Here is a 20,823-nt window from a genome sequence, read left to right as displayed (position 1 = left end):
ATCCAACTTTTGGGGTCTTTTCTCTGGAGGCAAGAAAGGTCTATTGTTTCCCTTCTAGGGTTAGTTAGTTCTCCGGCTGGCGTGAGACGTCTAGAACCAACATAGGTACGTTCCCCGGCTACTGCTATTTGTTGTGCTAGGATCAAGTATACGATCAGCCTAGTTACCACTGCCCTATGAGCTGGTTTTTTGTGTGTGCAGACTTGGTAATAACCTCTGAGACCCTCTGCCATTGCGGTCATAACAGTATGCCAGGCCAAAAGTAATACTTAATGCATTGCAGAAGTGGGATTATAAGAAAGGAAATTCTGAGTTTTTTTTTTTTTTTTCCTTTCTTCCTCCCCTTTATCTCTGAGTGGCTTGAGCTTGCTGCAGACATGAATGTCCAGACTTTGATTACTAGTGTGGATCAGCTTGCTGCTCGTGTGCAGGGCATTCAAGATTTTGTTACTTGTAGTCCTATGTCAGAACCTAAAATACCTATTCCTGAACTGTTCTCTGGAGACCGATTTAAGTTTAGGAATTTCAGGAATAATTGTAAATTGTTTCTATCTCTGAGACCTCGTTCGTCTGGAGACTCAGCTCAGCAAGTAAAAATTGTTATCTCTTTCTTGCGGGGCGACCCTCAGGATTGGGCCTTCTCGTTAGAGCCAGGAGATCCGGCATTGGCAAATATTGATGCGTTTTTTCTGGCGCTCGGGTTGCTTTACGAGGAGCCCAATCTTGAAATTCAGGCAGAAAAAGCTTTGCTGGCTATCTCTCAGGGCCAGGATGAAGCTGAAGTGTATTGCCAAAAATTTCGGAAATGGTCCGTGCTTACTCAGTGGAATGAGTGTGCTCTGGCTGCAAATTTCAGAAATGGCCTTTCTGAAGCCATTAAGAATGTGATGGTGGGTTTCTCCATCCCTACAAGTCTGAATGATTCCATGGCGCTGGCTATTCAAATTGACCGGCGTTTGCGGGAGCGCAAAGCCGCTAATCCTCTGGTGGTGTTGTCTGAACAAACACCTGATTTAATGCAATGTGGTAGAATTCAGACTAGAAATGAACGGAAAAATCATAGACGTCAGAATGGGTTGTGTTTTTACTGTGGTGATCCTACACATGTTATATCAGCATGCTCTAAACGCTTAACAAAGGTGGTTAGTCCTGTCGCCATTGGTAATTTGCAACCTAAATTTATTTTGTCTGTGACTTTAATTTGCTCATTGTCTTCCTACCCTGTTATGGCGTTTGTGGATTCAGGTGCTGCCCTGAGTCTTATGGATTTTTCATTTGCCAAACGCTGTGGTTTTGTTCTTGAGCCGTTGGTAAATCCTATCCCTCTTAGAGGTATTGATGCTACGCCATTGGCGGAAAATAAGCCGCAGTTTTGGACACAGGTAACCATGTGCATGACTCCTGAACATCGGGAGGTGATTCGTTTTCTGGTTCTGCATAAAATGCATGATTTGGTCGTTTTGGGTCTACCATGGTTACAGACCCATAATCCAGTTTTGGATTGGAAGGCAATGTCTGTGTCAAGTTGGGGCTGTCAGGGAATTCATGGCGATTCCCCGCCGGTGTCTATTGCTTCCTCTACTCCTTCGGAAGTTCCTGAGTATTTGTCTGATTATCAGGATGTATTCAGCGAGTCCAGGTCCAGTGCTCTTCCTCCTCATAGGGACTGTGACTGCGCTATAGATTTGATTCCGGGTAGTAAATTTCCTAAGGGAAGATTATTTAATCTGTCTGTACCTGAGCATACCGCAATGCGTTCGTATATCAAGGAGTCTCTGGAGAAGGGGCATATTCGTCCATCCTCTTCCCCTCTTGGTGCGGGATTCTTTTTTGTGGCCAAGAAGGACGGATCTTTGAGACCTTGTATAGACTATCGGCTTCTGAATAAAATCACTGTTAAATTTCAGTATCCTTTGCCTCTGTTGTCGGACTTGTTTGCCCGGATTAAGGGTGCCAAGTGGTTCACCAAGATAGATCTTCGTGGTGCGTACAACCTTGTGCGCATTAAGCAGGGGGATGAATGGAAAACTGCATTTAATACGCCCGAAGGTCATTTTGAGTACTTGGTGATGCCTTTTGGGCTCTCTAATGCCCCTTCAGTGTTTCAGTCCTTTATGCATGATATTTTCCGGAAGTACCTGGATAAATTTATGATCGTTTATCTGGATGATATTCTGTTTTTTTCTGATGATTGGGTTTCCCATGTAAAGCAGGTCAGGATGGTGTTTCAGGTTTTGCGTGAGAATGCTTTGTTTGTCAAGGGCTCAAAGTGTCTCTTTGGAGTGCAGAAGGTTCCCTTTTTGGGTTTTATTTTCTCCCCTTCTGCGGTGGAGATGGACCCAGTCAAGGTCCGAGCTATTCATGATTGGACTCAACCCACGTCAGTTAAGAGTCTTCAGAAGTTCTTGGGTTTTGCTAACTTCTACCGTCGTTTTATCGCTAACTTTTCTAGCGTTGTTAAACCTTTGACGGATATGACCAAGAAAGGTTCTGATGTTGCTAACTGGGCTCCTGCAGCCGTGGAAGCTTTCCAAGAGCTGAAGCACCGGTTTACTTCGGCGCCTGTTTTGTGTCAGCCTGATGTCTCACTTCCCTTTCAGGTTGAAATGGATGCTTCTGAGATCGGTGCAGGGGCCGTTTTGTCGCAGAGAGACCCTGGTTGCTCTATAATGAGACCATGTGCTTTTTTTTCTAGGAAGTTTTCGCCTGCTGAGCGGAACTATGATGTTGGCAATCGGGAGTTGTTGGCCATGAAGTGGGCATTTGAGGAGTGGCGTCATTGGCTCGAGAGTGCTAAGCATCGTGTGGTGGTCTTGACTGATCACAAAAATCTGATGTATCTCGAGTCTGCTAAACGCCTGAATCCTAGACAGGCCCGTTGGTCATTGTTTTTCTCCCGTTTTGACTTTGTGGTCTCGTACCTACCGGGTTCAAAGAATGTGAAGGCTGATGCTCTTTCTAGGAGCTTTGTGCCTGACTCTCCTGGAGTCTCAGAGCCAGCTGGTATTCTTAAAGAGGGAGTTATCTTGTCGGCCATTTCTCCGGATTTGCGACGTGCGTTGCAGAGATTTCAGGCTGGTAGACCTGACTCTTGTCCACCTGACAGACTGTTTGTTCCTGATAAATGGACCAGCAGAGTCATTTCCGAGGTTCATTCCTCGGTGTTGGCAGGGCATCCGGGGATTTTTGGCACCAGAGATTTGGTGGCTAGGTCATTTTCGTGGCCTTCCTTGTCACGGGATGTGCGGTCGTTTGTGCAGTCCTGTGGGACTTGTGCTCGAGCTAAGCCTTGCTGTTCTCGTGCCAGCGGGTTGCTCTTGCCCTTGCCTGTCCCGAAGAGGCCTTGGACACACATTTCCATGGATTTCATTTCAGATCTTCCGGTGTCTCAGGGCATGTCTGTCATCTGGGTGGTATGTGATCGTTTTTCCAAGATGGTCCATTTGGTGTCCTTGCCTAAGCTGCCTTCCTCTTCCGATCTGATTCCTTTATTCTTTCAGAATGTGGTTCGTTTGCACGGCATTCCTGAGAATATCGTGTCTGACAGAGGATCCCAGTTTGTTTCCAGGTTCTGGCGATCCTTTTGTGCTAAGATGGGCATTGATTTGTCGTTTTCATCTGCCTTTCATCCTCAGACTAATGGCCAAACTGAGCGAACAAATCAGACTCTAGAGGCTTATTTGAGGTGTTTTGTTTCTGCAGATCAGGATGATTGGGTGACCTTCTTGCCATTGGCTGAGTTTGCCCTTAATAATCGGGCTAGTTCCGCTACTTTGGTTTCGCCATTTTTCTGCAACTCTGGTTTTCATCCTCGTTTTTCCTCGGGACATGTTGAGCCCTCTGACTGTCCTGGGGTAGATTCTGTGGTGGATAGGTTGCAGCGGATTTGGAATCATGTGGTGGACAACTTAAAGTTGTCACAGGAGAAGGCTCAGCGTTTTGCCAACCGCCGCCGCGGTGTGGGTCCCCGACTTCGCGTTGGGGATTTGGTGTGGCTGTCTTCTCGGTTTGTTCCTATGAAGGTCTCCTCTCCTAAATTTAAGCCTCGCTTCATCGGTCCTTATAAGATTTTGGAAATCCTTAATCCAGTGGCCTTTCGCTTGGATCTTCCGGTGTCGTTTGCCATTCACAACGTGTTCCATAGGTCTTTGTTGCGGTGGTACGTTGTGCCGGTGGTTCCTTCTGTTGAGCCTCCTGCTCCGGTGTTGGTTGAGGGCGAGTTGGAGTACGTGGTGGAGAAGATCTTGGATTCTCGTCTCTCCAGACGGAGGCTTCAGTATCTGGTCAAGTGGAAGGGCTATGGTCAGGAGGATAATTCCTGGGTGGTCGCCTCTGATGTTCATGCGGCCGATTTGGTTCGTGCCTTTCACGCTGCTCATCCTGATCGCCCTGGTGGTCTTGGTGAGGGTTCGGTGACCCCTCCTTAAGGGGGGGGGTACTGTTGTGAATTGAACTTTTTGGCTCCCTCTTGTGGTCTCTAGCGACATGACACTTTGATTTTCTTTCCCCAGCTTGGTACCCACCTGGTTCGTTAGTCCAGGGGTGTTGCTATTTAAACTCCCTGGATTCTCAGTCTGGTGCCTGGCATCGTTGTAATCAGTTCCTTTCTGTTTGCTCCTGTCTGCTGGTCCTGGTTCTTTGCAAAATAAGCTAAGTCCTGCTTCCTTATTTTTTGGTTATTTGCATTGCTCTTATTTTTGTCCAGCTTGTACTAAATGTGATTCCTGATATTGCTGGAAGCTCTAGGGGGCTGATATTCTCCCCCCGTGCCGTTAGACGGTTCGGGGGTTCTTGAATATTCAGCGTGGAAATTTTGATAGGGTTTTTGCTGACCGTATAAGTCATCTTCCTATATTCTGCTATTAGTCAGTGGGCCTCTCTTTGCTAAAACCTAGTTCATTCTTACGTTTGTCTTTTCTTCTTACCTCACCGTTATTATTTGTTGGGGGCTTGTATCCAACTTTTGGGGTCTTTTCTCTGGAGGCAAGAAAGGTCTATTGTTTCCCTTCTAGGGTTAGTTAGTTCTCCGGCTGGCGCGAGACGTCTAGAACCAACGTAGGTACGTTCCCCGGCTACTGCTATTTGTTGTGCTAGGATCAGGTATACGATCAGCCTAGTTACCACTGCCCTATGAGCTGTTTTTTTGTGTGTGCAGATTTGGTAATAACCTCTGAGACCCTCTGCCATTGGGGTCATAACAGTAAACCACTGTTTGGGAGCACAGCAGGGCTCGGAAGGGAAGGCACGCCATTTGGCTTTTTGAATGGAAGATTAGCTCCAATCATTAGCGGACACCATGTCGCGTTTGGAGAGCCCCTGTGTGCCTAAACATTGGAGCTCCCCCACAAGTGACCCCATTTTGGAAACTAGACCTCCCAAGGAACTAATCTAGATGTGTGGTGAGCACTTTGAACCCCCAAGTGCTTCACAGAAGTTTATAACGCAGAGCCATGAAAATAAAAAATAATTTTTCTTTTCTCAAAAATGATTTTTTAGCCCACAATTTTTTATTTTCCCAAGGGTAACAGAAGAAATTGGACCCCAAAAGTTGTTGTCCAGTTTCTCCTGAGTACGCTGATACCCCATATGTGGGGGTAAACCACTGTTTGGGCACAAGTCGGGGCTCGGAAGGGAGGTAGTGACGTTCTGAAATGCAGGCTTTGATGGAGTGTTCTGCGTGCGTCACATTCCATTTGCAGAGCCCCTGATGTGCCTAAACAGTAGAAACCCCCCACAAGTGACCCCATTTTGGAAACTAGACCACCCAAGAAACTTATCTAGATATGTGGTGAGCACTTTGAACCCCCAAGTGCTTCACAGAAGTTTACAACGCAGAGCCGTGAAAATAAAAAAATCATTTTTCTTTCCTTAAAAATGATGTTTTAGCAAGCAATTTTTTATTTTCACAAGGGTAACAGGAGAAATTGGACCCGAATATTTGTTGCCCAGTTTGTCCTGAGTACACTGATACCCCATATGTGGGGGTAAACCACTGTTTGGGCACAAGTCGGGGCTCGGAAGGGAGGTAGTGACGTTTTGAAATGCAGGCTTTGATGGAGTGGTCTGCGTGCATCACATTCAATTTCCAGAGCCTCTGATGTGCCTAAACAGTAGAAACCCCCATAAGTGACCCCATTTTGGAAACTAGACCCCCCAAGGAACTTATCTAGATGTATAGTGAGCACTTTGAACCCCCAAGTGCTTCACAGAAGTTTGTAACGCAGAGCCGTGAAAATAAAAAATCATTTTTCATTCTTCTAAAATTATGTTTTAGCAAGCAATTTTTTATTTTCACAAGGGTAACAGGAGAAATTGGACCCCAATAGTTGTTCCCCAGTTTGTCCTGAGTACACTGATATCCCATATGTGGGGGTAAACCACTGTTTGGGCACAAGTCGGGGCTCGGAAGGGAGGTAGTGACGTTTTGAAATGCAGGCTTTGATGGAGTGGTCTGCGTGCATCACATTCAATTTCCAGAGCCCCTGATGTGCCTAAACAGTAGAAACCCCCACAAGTGACCCCATTTTGGAAACTAGACCCCCCAAGGAACTTATCTAGATGTATAGTGAGCACTTTGAACCCCCAAGTGCTTCACAGAAGTTTGTAACGCAGAGCCGTGAAAATAAAAAATCATTTTTCATTCCTCTAAAATTATGTTTTAGCAAGCAATGTTTTATTTTCGCAAGGGTAACAGGAGAAATCGGACCCCAATAATAGTTGCCCAGTTTGTCCTGAGTATGCTGGTACCCCATATGTGGGGGTAAACCACTGTTTGGGCACACGTCGGGGCTCGGAAGGGAGGGAGCACCATTTGACTTTTTGAACGCAAGATTGGCTGGAATCAATGGTGGCGCCACGTTGCGTTTGGAGACCCCTGATGTGCCTAAACAGTGGAAACCCCTCAATTCTAACTCCAACACTAACCCCAACACACCCCTAACCCTAATCCCAACCCTAACCCCAACACACCCCTAACCCTAATCCCAACTCTAGCCATAACCCTAATCACAACCCAACCCCAACTGTTATTATCCTAATGGCAGAGGATCTCAGGAGTACCAGCTAAGTCTGCAAACACAAAAAAACAGCTCATAGGGAAGTGGTAACTTGACTGACCGTATACCTGATCCTAGCACAAACAACTAGCAGCAGCCAGGGAACGTACCTATGTTGGTTCTAGACGTCTCGCGCCAGCCGGAGAACTAACTAACCCTTTCAGAGAAAATAAGACCTCTCTTGCCTCAAGAGAAAGGACCCCAAAGTTATAATACAAGCCCCCAACAAATAATAACGGTGAGGTAAGAAGAAATGACAAACGTAAGAATGAACTAGATTTAGCAAAGAGAGGCCCACTGACTAATAGCAGAAAATAGAAAGATGACTTATACGGTCAGCAAAAAACCCTACAAAATATCCACGCTGAATATCCAAGAACCCCCGCACCGACTAACGGTGTGGGGGGAGGATAACAGCCCCCCTTGAGCTTCCAGCAAAATCAGGAATCACATTTTAAACAAAGCTGGAACAAAATAAGGGAAATTCAAATGCACAAAAATAAGAAAGCAGGACTTAGCTTATCTTGCAAAATCAGGAGACCAGGAGACAGGAGAAAACAGACAAGGTCTGATAACAACAAATCCAGGCACAATACAGAGTCTCCAGGAAGTTTATATAGGCACACCCAGGCCCAAACGAAGCAGGTGAGTGCCAACCTGGGGAAAGACACTCCAAGTGCCATACCGCTAATGACCACAAGAGGGAGCCAAGAACTATAGATCACAACAGTACCCCCCCTTTAAGGAGGAGTCACCGAACCCTCACCAAGACCACCAGGGCGATCAGGATGAGCAGCGTGAAAGGCACGAACCAAATCGGCCGCATGAACATCAGAGGCGACCACCCAGGAATTGTCCTCCTGACCATAGCCCTTCCATTTGACCAGATACTGAAGCCTCCGTCTAGAGAGACGAGAGTCCAAGATCTTCTCCACCACATACTCCAACTCGCCCTCAACCAACACCGGAGCAGGAGGCTCAACAGCAGGAACCATAGGCACCACGTACCGCCGTAACAAAGACCTATGGAACACATTGTGAATGGCAAACGACACCGGAAGATCCAAATAAAACGACACCGGATTAAGGACTTCCAAAATTTTATAAGGACCAATAAAGCGAGGCTTAAACTTAGGAGAGGAAACCTTCAGAGGGACATACCGAGAAGACAACCAAACCAAATCCCCAACACGAAGTCGGGGACCCACACTGCGGCGGCGGTTGGCAAAGCGCTGAGCCTACTCCTGTGACAACTTCAAGTTGTCCACCACAAGATTCCAAATCCACTGCAACCTATCCACCACGAAATCCACCCCAGGACAGTCAGAAGGTTCAACATGACCCGAGGAAAACTGCGGATGAAAACCAGAGTTGCAGAAAAATGGCGAAACCAAAGTAGCGGAACTTGCCCGATTATTAAGGGCAAACTCAGCCAGTGGCAAGAAAGTCACCCAATCATCCTGATCCGCAGAAACAAAACATCTGAAATAAGCCTCCAGCGTCTGATTAGTTCGCTCCGTTTGGCCATTAGTCTGAGGATGAAAGGCAGATGAAAATGACAAATCGATGCCCATCCTAGCACAAAAGGATCGCCAGAATCTGGACACAAACTGGGATCCTCTGTCAGACACGATATTCTCAGGAATGCCGTGCAAACGAACCACATTCTGAAAGAACAAAGGAACCAAATCGGAAGAGGAAGGCAACTTAGGCAAGGGCACCAAATGGACCATCTTGGAAAAACGATCACAGACCACCCAGATGACAGACATTCCTTGAGACACCGGAAGATCTGAAATGAAATCCATGGAAATGTGCGTCCAAGGCCTCTTCGGGACGGGCAAGTGCAAAAGTAACCCGCTGGCACGAGAACAGCAAGGCTTAGCCCGAGCACAAATCCCACAGGACTGCACAAAAGATCGCACATCCCGCGACAGGGACGGCCACCAAAAGGACCTAGCCACCAAATCTCTGGTACCAAAAATCCCAGGATGCCCTGCCAACACTGAGGAATGAACCTCGGAAATAACTCTACTGGTCCATTTATCAGGAACAAACAGTCTGTCAGGTGGGCAAGAGTCAGGTCTACCAGCCTGAAATCTCTGCAACACACGTCGCAAATCAGGAGAAATGGCCGACAAGATTACTCCCTCTTTAAGAATACTCGCTGGCTCTGCGACTCCAGGAGAGTCAGGCACAAAACTCCTAGAAAGAGCATCAGCCTTCACATTCTTTGAACCAGGCAGGCACGAGACCACAAAGTCAAAACGGGAGAAAAACAACGATGTTGTGAAATTGGATTCTGGGCTCCCCCGGTGGCCACTTGTGGAATTGAACTTGTGTGCATCATCCCCTCTGTTCACCTGCTCCTATCAGGATGTGGGAGTCGCTATATAACCTTGCTCCTCTGTCAGTTTCTTGCCGGTCAACAATGTAATCAGAAGCCTTCTGTGCTTGTTCCTGCTACTAGACAACTCCCAGCTAAGTTGGACTTTTGTCCTTGTGTGTTTTTGCATTTTGTTCCTGTTCACAGCTGCTGTTTCGTTACTGTGTCTGGAAAGCTCTTGTGATCGGAAATTGCCACTCTGGTGTTATGAGTTAATGCTAGAGTCTTAAAGGAATTTCTGGATGGTGTTTTGATAGGGTTTTCTGCTGACCATGAAAGTGTCCTTTCTGTCTTCCTGCTATCTAGAAAGCGGACCTCGATTTTGCTAAACCTATTTTCATACTACGTTTGTCATTTCATCTAAAATCACCGCCAATATATGTGGGGGCCTCTGTCTGCCTTTTGGGAAAATTTCTCTAGAGGTGAGCCAGGACTGTCTTTTCCTCTGCTAGGATTAGGTAGTTCTCCGGCTGGCGCTGGGCATCTAGGGTTAACAAACGTAGGCATGCTACCCGGCCACTTCTAGTTGTGCGGCAAGTTTAGTTCATGGTCAGTATAGTTTCCATCTTCCAAGAGCTAGTTCTCATATATGCTGGGCTATGTTCTCTCGCCATTGAGAATCATGACAGTTTGACCGGCCCAAAAAAGGGTTAAATTACTGGCTGAGAAAGGAGAGAAAAAAGAAGTCTGCTACAATTTTTTTTTTTTTTTTTTCCTCTAGTTCTGAGTGTGCTCTTAATTGAATCACTTGCTAGTCTGCCTATACTGCAGCCTTCCTCTCTTTCTCTCCTTCTAATCCTTGAATGGCTCTGTGTTCACCTGTTTCAAATGGATCTTCAGAGTGTAGCTACAGGTTTGAATAATCTCGCCACAAAGGTACAAAATTTGCAAGATTTTGTTGTTCATGCACCTATGTCTGAGCCTAGAATTCCTTTGCCTGAATTCTTCTCGGGGAATAGATCTCACTTTCAAAATTTTAAAAATAATTGCAAATTGTTTTTGTCCCTGAAGTTTCGCTCTGCCGGAGACCCTGCACAGCAGGTCAGGATTGTAATTTCCTTGCTCCGGGGCGACCCTCAAGACTGGGCTTTTGCATTGGCACCAGGGGATCCTGCGTTGCTCAATGTGGATGCGTTTTTTCTGGCCTTGGGGTTGCTTTATGAGGAACCTCATTTAGAGCTTCAGGCGGAAAAGGCCTTGATGTCCTTGTCTCAGGGGCAAGATGAAGCTGAAATATACTGCCAAAAATTCCGCAAATGGTCTGTGCTTACTCAGTGGAATGAGTGCGCCCTGGCGGCGATTTTCGGAGAAGGTCTCTCTGATGCCATTAAGGATGTTATGGTGGGGTTCCCTGTGCCTACGAGTCTGAATGAGTCCATGACGATGGCTATTCAGATCGATAGGCGTCTGCGGGAGCGCAAACCTGTGCACCATTTGGCGGTGTCTACTGAGAAAACGCCAGAAAATATGCAATGTGATAGAATTCTGTCCAGAAGCGAGCGGCAGAATTTTAGACGAAAAAATGGGTTGTGCTTCTATTGTGGTGATTCAACTCATGTTATATCAGCATGCTTTAAGCGTACTAAGAAGCCTGACAAGTCTGTTTCAATTAGCACTTTACAGTCTAAGTTTATTCTATCTGTGACCCTGATTTGTTCTTTGTCATCTATTACCGCGGACGCCTATGTCGACTCTGGCGCTGCTTTGAGTCTTATGGATTGGTCCTTTGCCAAACGCTGTGGGTATGATTTGGAGCCACTGGAGGCTCCAATACCTCTGAAAGGGATTGACTCCACCCCATTGGCTAGTAATAAACCACAATACTGGACACAAGTGACTATGCGTGTTAATCCGGATCACCAGGAGGTTATTCGCTTTCTGGTGCTGTATAATCTACATGATGTTTTGGTGCTGGGATTGCCATGGCTGCAATCTCATAACCCAGTCCTCGACTGGAGAGCTATGTCTGTGTTAAGCTGGGGATGTAAAGGAACTCATGGGGACGTACCTTTGGTTTCCATTTCATCATCTATTCCCTCTGAGATTCCTGAATTCTTGTCTGACTTTCGTGACGTTTTTGAAGAACCCAAGGTTGGTTCACTACCTCCGCACCGGGAGTGCGATTGTGCCATAGACTTGATTCCGGGTAGTAAATACCCTAAGGGTCGTTTATTTAATCTGTCTGTGCCTGAACACGCTGCTATGCGAGAATATATAAAGGAGTCCTTGGAAAAGGGACATATTCGTCCTTCGTCATCTCCCTTAGGAGCCGGTTTTTTCTTTGTGTCTAAGAAAGACGGCTCTTTGAGGCCGTGTATTGATTATCGACTTTTGAATAAAATCACGGTTAAATATCAATATCCGTTACCACTGCTTACTGATTTGTTTGCTCGTATAAAGGGGGCCAAGTGGTTCTCTAAGATTGATCTCCGTGGGGCGTATAATTTGGTGCGAATCAAGCAGGGGGATGAGTGGAAAACCGCATTTAATACGCCCGAGGGCCATTTTGAGTATTTGGTGATGCCTTTTGGTCTTTCAAATGCCCCTTCAGTCTTCCAGTCCTTTATGCATGACATTTTCCGCGATTATTTGGATAAATTTATGATTGTGTATCTGGATGATATTCTGATTTTTTCGGATGACTGGGACTCTCATGTCCAGCAGGTCAGGAGGGTTTTTCAGGTTTTGCGGTCTAATTCCTTGTGTGTGAAGGGTTCTAAGTGTGTTTTTGGGGTTCAAAAGATTTCTTTCTTGGGATACATTTTTTCCCCCTCTTCCATCGAGATGGATCCTGTCAAGTTTCAGGCTATTGGTGATTGGACGCAACCCTCTTCTCTTAAGAGTCTTCAGAAATTTTTGGGCTTTGCTAACTTTTATCGTCGATTTATTGCTGGTTTTTCTGATGTTGTAAAACCATTGACTGATTTGACTAAGAAGGGTGCTGATGTTGCTGATTGGTCCCCTGATGCTGTGGAGGCCTTTCGGGAGCTCAAGCGCCGCTTTTCTTCCGCCCCAGTGTTGCGTCAGCCTGATGTTGCTCTTCCTTTTCAGGTTGAGGTCGACGCTTCTGAAATCGGAGCTGGGGCGGTGTTGTCGCAGAGAAGTTCCGACTGCTCCGTGATGAGACCTTGTGCTTTTTTTTCCCGTAAATTTTCGCCCGCCGAGCGGAATTATGATATTGGGAATCGGGAGCTTTTGGCCATGAAGTGGGCTTTTGAGGAGTGGCGTCACTGGCTTGAGGGGGCCAGACATCAGGTGGTGGTATTGACTGACCACAAAAATTTAATTTACCTTGAGTCTGCCAGGCGCCTGAATCCTAGACAGGCGCGCTGGTCGTTGTTTTTCTCTCGGTTTAATTTTGTGGTGTCGTACCTACCGGGTTCTAAGAATGTTAAGGCGGATGCCCTTTCTAGGAGTTTTGAGCCTGACTCCCCTGGTAATTCTGAGCCCACAGGTATCCTTAAAGATGGAGTGATATTGTCTGCCGTTTCTCCAGACCTGCGGCGGGCCTTGCAGGAGTTTCAGGCGGATAGACCTGATCGTTGCCCACCTGGTAGACTGTTTGTTCCTGATGATTGGACCAGTAGAGTCATCTCTGAGGTTCATTCTTCTGCGTTGGCAGGTCATCCTGGAATCTTTGGTACCAGGGATTTGGTGGCAAGGTCCTTCTGGTGGCCTTCCCTGTCACGAGATGTGCGAGGCTTTGTGCAGTCTTGTGACGTTTGTGCTCGGGCCAAGCCTTGTTGTTCTCGGGCTAGTGGATTGTTGTTGCCCTTGCCTATCCCGAAGAGGCCTTGGACGCACATCTCGATGGATTTTATTTCGGATCTGCCTGTTTCTCAGAAGATGTCTGTCATCTGGGTGGTGTGTGACCGTTTCTCTAAGATGGTCCATCTGGTTCCCTTGCCTAAGTTGCCTTCTTCTTCCGAGTTGGTTCCTCTGTTTTTTTCAAAATGTTGTTCGTTTGCATGGTATTCCTGAGAATATCGTTTCTGACAGAGGGACCCAATTCGTGTCTAGATTTTGGCGGGCATTCTGTGCTAGGATGGGCATAGATTTGTCTTTTTCGTCTGCTTTCCATCCTCAGACTAATGGCCAGACCGAGCGGACTAATCAGACCTTGGAGACATATTTGAGGTGTTTTGTGTCTGCGGATCAGGATGATTGGGTTGCTTTTCTGCCTTTGGCGGAGTTCGCCCTCAATAATCGGGCCAGCTCTGCCACCTTGGTGTCCCCGTTTTTCTGTAATTTGGGGTTTCATCCTCGATTTTCCTCCGGTCAAGTGGAATCTTCGGATTGTCCTGGAGTGGATGCTGTGGTGGAGAGGTTGCATCAGATTTGGGGGCAGGTGGTGGACAATTTGAAGTTGTCCCAGGAGAAGACTCAGCTTTTTGCCAACCGCCGTCGTCGTGTTGGTCCTCGGCTTTGTGTTGGGGACTTGGTGTGGTTGTCTTCTCGTTTTGTCCCTATGAGGGTTTCTTCTCCTAAGTTTAAGCCTCGGTTCATCGGCCCGTACAAGATATTGGAGATTCTTAACCCTGTGTCCTTCCGTTTGGACCTCCCTGCATCCTTTTCGATTCATAATGTTTTTCATCGGTCATTGTTGCGCAGGTATGAGGTACTGGTTGTGCCTTCCGTTGAGCCTCCTGCTCCGGTGTTGGTTGAGGGTGAGTTGGAGTACGTTGTGGAAAAGATCTTAGACTCTCGTGTTTCCAGATGGAGACTCCAGTATCTGGTCAAATGGAAGGGATACGGTCAGGAGGATAATTCTTGGGTCACTGCCTCTGATGTTCATGCCTCCGATCTTGTCCGTGCCTTTCATAGGGCTCATCCTGATCGCCCTGGTGGTTCTGGTGAGGGTTCGGTGCCCCCTCCTTGAGGGGGGGGTACTGTTGTGAAATTGGATTCTGGGCTCCCCCGGTGGCCACTTGTGGAATTGAACTTGTGTGCATCATCCCCTCTGTTCACCTGCTCCTATCAGGATGTGGGAGTCGCTATATAACCTTGCTCCTCTGTCAGTTTCTTGCCGGTCAACAATGTAATCAGAAGCCTTCTGTGCTTGTTCCTGCTACTAGACAACTCCCAGCTAAGTTGGACTTTTGTCCTTGTGTGTTTTTGCATTTTGTTCCTGTTCACAGCTGCTGTTTCGTTACTGTGTCTGGAAAGCTCTTGTGATCGGAAATTGCCACTCTGGTGTTATGAGTTAATGCTAGAGTCTTAAAGGAATTTCTGGATGGTGTTTTGATAGGGTTTTCTGCTGACCATGAAAGTGTCCTTTCTGTCTTCCTGCTATCTAGAAAGCGGACCTCGATTTTGCTAAACCTATTTTCATACTACGTTTGTCATTTCATCTAAAATCACCGCCAATATATGTGGGGGCCTCTGTCTGCCTTTTGGGAAAATTTCTCTAGAGGTGAGCCAGGACTGTCTTTTCCTCTGCTAGGATTAGGTAGTTCTCCGGCTGGCGCTGGGCATCTAGGGTTAAAAAACGTAGGCATGCTACCCGGCCACTTCTAGTTGTGCGGCAGGTTTAGTTCATGGTCAGTATAGTTTCCATCTTCCAAGAGCTAGTTCTCATATATGCTGGGCTATGTTCTCTCGCCATTGAGAATCATGACACAACGACCAACGAGCCTGTCTAGGATTCAGGCGTTTAGCGGACTCGAGGTACATCAGATTTTTATGATCAGTTAAGACCACCACACGATGCTTAGCTCCCTCGAGCCAATGACGCCACTCCTCAAATGCCCACTTCATAGCCAACAACTCCCGATTACCAACATCATAGTTCCGCTCAGCAGGCGAAAACTTCCTAGAAAAAAAAGCACATGGTCTCATCACAGAGCAACCAGAGCCTTTCTGCGACAAAACAGCCCCTGCACCGATCTCAGAAGCGTCTACTTCAACCTGAAAGGGAAGTGAGACATCAGGCTGGCACAAAACAGGCGCCGAAGTAAACCGGCGCTTCAGCTCCCGGAAAGCCTCCACGGCCGCAGGAGCCCAATTAGCAACATCAGAACCTTTCTTGGTCATATCCGTCAAAGGTTTTACAATGCTAGAAAAATTAGCAATAAAACGACGGTAGAAATTAGCAAAACCCAAGAACTTCTGAAGACTCTTAACGGACGTGGGTTGAGTCCAATCATGAATAGCTCGGACCTTGACTGGGTCCATCTCCACAGTAGAAGGGGCGAAAATAAAACCCAAAAAGGAAACCTTCTGCACTCCAAAGAGAAACTTTGAGCCCTTCACAAACAAAGCATTATCACGCAAAACCTGAAACACCATCCTGACCTGCTTTACATGAGAATCCCAATCATCAGAGAAAACCAGAATATCATCCAGATAAACAATCATAAATTTATCCAGATACTTCCGGAAAATGTCATGCATAAAGGACTGAAACACTGAGGGGGCATTAGAAAGCCCAAAAGGCATCACCAAGTACTCAAAATGACCTTCGGGCGTATTGAACGCAGTTTTCCATTCATCTCCCTGCTTAATGCGCACAAGGTTGTACGCACCGCGAAGATCTATCTTGGTGAACCACTTGGCACCCTTAATCCGGGCAAACAAGTCCGACAATAGTGGCAAAGGATACTGAAATTTGACAGTGATTTTATTCAAAAGCCGATAGTCTATACACGGTCTCAAAGAGCCGTCTTTCTTGGCCACAAAAAAGAATCCCGCACCAAGAGGGGAAGAGGATGGACGAATATGTCCCTTCTCCAAAGACTCCTTAATATAAGCACGCATCGCGGCATGCTCAGGCACAGACAGTTTAAATAGTCGTCCCTTAGGAAATTTACTACCAGGAATCAAATCTATAGCGCAGTCACAGTCCCTATGAGGAGGAAGGGCACTGGACCTGGACTCACTGAATACATCCTGATAGTCCAACAAATACTCAGGGACTTCAGAAGGAGTAGAAGAAGCAATAGACACAGACGAGGAATTGCAATGAATTCCCTGACAACCCCAACTTGACACGGACATTGCCTTCCAATCCAAAACTGGATTATGGGTCTGTAACCATGGCAGACCCAGAATGACCAAATCCTGCATTTTATGCAAAACAAGAAAACGAATCACCTCCCGATGTTCAGGAGACATGCACATGGTCACTTGTGTCCAATACTGCGGTTTATTCTCCGCCAATGGCGTAGCATCAATTCCTCTAAGGGGAATAGGATTTTCTAAAGGCTCTAGGACAAAACCACAGCGCTTGGCAAATGATAAATCCATAAGACTCAGGGCAGCACCTGAATCCACAAATGCCATAACAGGATAGGAAGACAATGAGCAAATCAAAGTCACAGACAAAATGAACTTAGGCTGCAAATTACCAATGGCGACAGGACTAACAACCTTTGATGGCCGTTTAGAGCATGCCGAGATAACATGTGTAGAATCACCACAGTAAAAACACAACCCATTCTGACGCCTATGATTTTGCCGTTCGGTTCTAGTCAGGATTCTATCACATTGCATTGGGTCAGGTGTCCGTTCAGACAACACTACCAAAGGATTAGCAGTTTTGCTCTCCCGCAAAGGCCGATCAACCTGGATGGCCAGAGCCATAGAATCATTCAGACTTGTAGGAATGGGAAAACCCACCATCACATTCTTAATGGCTTCAGAAAGGCCATTTCTGAAATTTGCGGCCAGAGCACACTCATTCCATTGAGTAAGCACGGACCATTTCCGAAATTTTTGGCAGTACACCTCAGCTTCATCCTGGCCCTGAGAGATAGCCAGCAATGCTTTTTCTGCCTGTATTTCAAGATTGGGCTCCTCATAAAGCAATCCGAGCGCCAGAAAAAACGCATCAATATTTGCCAATGCCGGATCTCCTGGCGCCAATGAGAAAGCCCAATCCTGAGGGTCGCCACGCAAGAAGGAGATAACAATTTTAACTTGTTGAGCTGAGTCTCCAGACGAACGAGGTCTCAAAGATAGAAACAATTTACAATTATTCCTAAAATTCCCAAATTTAAATCGATCTCCAGAGAACAGCTCAGGAATAGGTATCTTAGGTTCTGACATAGGACTGCTAATAACAAAATCCTGAATGCCCTGCACACGTGCAGCAAGCTGATCCACACTAGTAATCAGAGTCTGAACATTCATGTCTGCAGCAGAGCTTCAAGCCACTCAGAGATAAAGGGGAGGAAGAAAAAAAACAAAACAAAACTCAGACTTCTTTTCTTATAGTCCCACTTCAGCAATGCACTTCTTGGCCTGGATTTCTGTTATGATCCTAATGGCAGAGGATCTCAGGAGTACCAGCTAAGTCTGCAAACACAAAAAAACAGCTCATAGGGAAGTGGTAACTTGACTGACCGTATACCTGATCCTAGCACAAACAACTAGCAGCAGCCAGGGAACGTACCTATGTTGGTTCTAGACGTCTCGCGCCAGCCGGAGAACTAACTAACCCTTTCAGAGAAAATAAGACCTCTCTTGCCTCAAGAGAAAGGACCCCAAAGTTATAATACAAGCCCCCAACAAATAATAACGGTGAGGTAAGAAGAAATGACAAACGTAAGAATGAACTAGATTTAGCAAAGAGAGGCCCACTGACTAATAGCAGAAAATAGAAAGATGACTTATACGGTCAGCAAAAAACCCTACAAAATATCCACGCTGAATATCCAAGAACCCCCGCACCGACTAACGGTGTGGGGGGAGGATAACAGCCCCCCTTGAGCTTCCAGCAAAATCAGGAATCACATTTTAAACAAAGCTGGAACAAAATAAGGGAAATTCAAATGCACAAAAATAAGAAAGCAGGACTTAGCTTATCTTGCAAAATCAGGAGACCAGGAGACAGGAGAAAACAGACAAGGTCTGATAACAACAAATCCAGGCACAATACAGAGTCTCCAGGAAGTTTATATAGGCACACCCAGGCCCAAACGAAGCAGGTGAGTGCCAACCTGGGGAAAGACACTCCAAGTGCCATACCGCTAATGACCACAAGAGGGAGCCAAGAACTATAGTTCACAACACCCAACACACCCCTAACCCTAATCCCAACCCTAATCCCAACCCTAATCCCAACCCTAACCCCAACCCTAACCACAACCCTAACCACAACACACCCATAACCCTAACCATAACCCTAACCACAAGCCTATTCTTAATCCTATTTCCAACCCTAGCCCTAATTCCAACCCTAACTCTAATTCCAACCCTAACCCTAAGGCTATGTGCCCACGTTGCGGATTCGTGTGAGATTTTTCCGCACCATTTTTGAAAAATCCGCAGGTAAAAGGCACTGCATTTTACCTGCGGATTTACCGCGGATTTCCAGTGTTTTTTATGCGGATTTCACCTGCGGATTCCTATTGAGGAACAGCTGTAAAACACTGCGAAATCCGCACAAAGAATTGACATGCTGCGGAAAATACAGCGCAGCATTTCCGCGCGGTATTTTCCGCACCATGGCCACAGCGGATTTGGTTTTCCATAGGCTTACATGGTACTGTAAACCTGATGGAACACTGCTATGAATCCGCAGCGGCCAATCCGCTGCAGATCCGCAGCCAAATCCGCACCATGTGCACATAGCCTAATTCTAACGCTAACCTTAGTTCTAACCCTAACCCTACCCCTAACCCTACCCCTAACCCTAGTTCTAACCCTAACCCTACCCCTAACCCTAACCCTAGTTCTAACCCTAACCCTAGTTCTAACCCTAACCCTAGTTCTAACCCTAACCCTAGTTCTAACCCTAGTGGAAAAAAAAAATATTTTCTTTATTTTATTATTGTCCCTACCTATGGGGGTGATAAAGGGGGGGGTAATTTACTATTTTTTTATTTTGATCACTGTGATAAGTTTACCACAGTGATCAAAATGTACATGGAACGCATTTGCCGGCCGGCGGGCGTACTGCGCATGCGCCCGCCATTTTGGAAGATGGCGGCGTCCAGGGAGAAGACGGACCGACTTCGGGAGGCTCGGTAAGTATGAGGGGGTGGTTGGGGGGTGGATCGCAGCACGGGGGGGGGGGGATCGGAGGACCGGGGGAGTGTCCAGGAGCACGGGGGAGCGGACAGGGGAACGGAGGGGGGTACCGGACAAAAACGGAGGACTGGGGAGGAGATCGGGGGCGGTGGGGGGGGGCAGAACATGATTTCCAGCCATGGCAGATGCTATTGCAGCATCGGCCATGGCTGGATTGCAATATTTCACCATTTTCATAGATGAAATATTGCAAATTGCTCTGATTGGCTGTTGCACTTTCAACAGCCAATCAGAGCGATCGTAGCCACGTGGGGGCAAAGCCACCCCCCCTGGGCTGAAGTACAACTCCCCCTCTCTCTGCAGATCGAGTGAAATAGGAGTTAACCCTTTCACCCGATCTGCAGCGATGCGATCATTCCATGACGCCACATAGGCGTCATGGGTCCGATTGGCACGGGTTTTCATGACGCCTACGTGGCGTCATGGGTCGGGAAGGGGTTAATCCACTCATCCAAGCTCTTGCAGTTTTCAACTTCAAAATAGTTCCAGAATACATCCTTTGCTCAACCCTGAATCTACTAAAATGTTAGTACATGGCCTCACTATCTACCAATTTGACTACTGCAATATCCTCTTCTGTGACCTCCTAACACTCTCATATCTCTCCAGTTCGTCATTATCTCTGCTGCCCGACTACACTGTGTTCCAAATTATTATGCAAATAATATTTCCTCATATTTTCTCTAAATTACCTATCTGAATTGCAGTCATTGTTATTTTCCAGTCATCTACTATTCTAGTATAATTGCAATGTTTTGGAACAAACTGCCTATGAAAACAGTATCTTTTTAAAAAAAATAAACACTAAAAATGCATGTTCCAAATTATTATGCACAGCAGAGTTTTCAACCTTTTTTTTTTATTTTGAACAAAAAAGTGGTCAGTTGTGAAGTTATAAGCATTATCAGCTCATTACAAAATGAAATCAAACAGTTTTCAAGTGAAACCTTTATTCTAGGTGATGTTACATTTGCACATAGGACCCCTTGTTCGAAAGAAGCTTCTGAACTCTCTCGTCCATTGATTTTGTCAGTTTTTGGAAGGTTTCTGCTTCAATTGTTTTGCATGTGGACAGAATACCCTCCCAGAGCTGTTGCTTAAATGTGAACTGCCTCCCGCCATCATAGACACTCCTTTTGATGATGCTCCAAAGGTTCTCAATGGGGTTGAGGTCAGGGGAAGATGGTGGCCACACCATAAGTTTGTCCTCTTTTATGCCCATAGCAGCCAGAGATGCAGATGTGTTTTTTGCAGCATGAGACGGTGTATTATCATGCATGAAAATGATCTTGCTGCAGAAAGCACGGTTCTTCCTCTTGAACCATGGCAGGAAGTGTTTTTAGAAACTCC

This window comes from Ranitomeya variabilis, chromosome 4 (genome assembly GCF_051348905.1).
Source record: "Ranitomeya variabilis isolate aRanVar5 chromosome 4, aRanVar5.hap1, whole genome shotgun sequence".
Lineage (NCBI taxonomy): Eukaryota > Metazoa > Chordata > Amphibia > Anura > Dendrobatidae > Ranitomeya > Ranitomeya variabilis.
The sequence above is the reverse complement of the archived record's forward strand: the minus strand, read 5'-3'. Positions refer to the sequence as shown.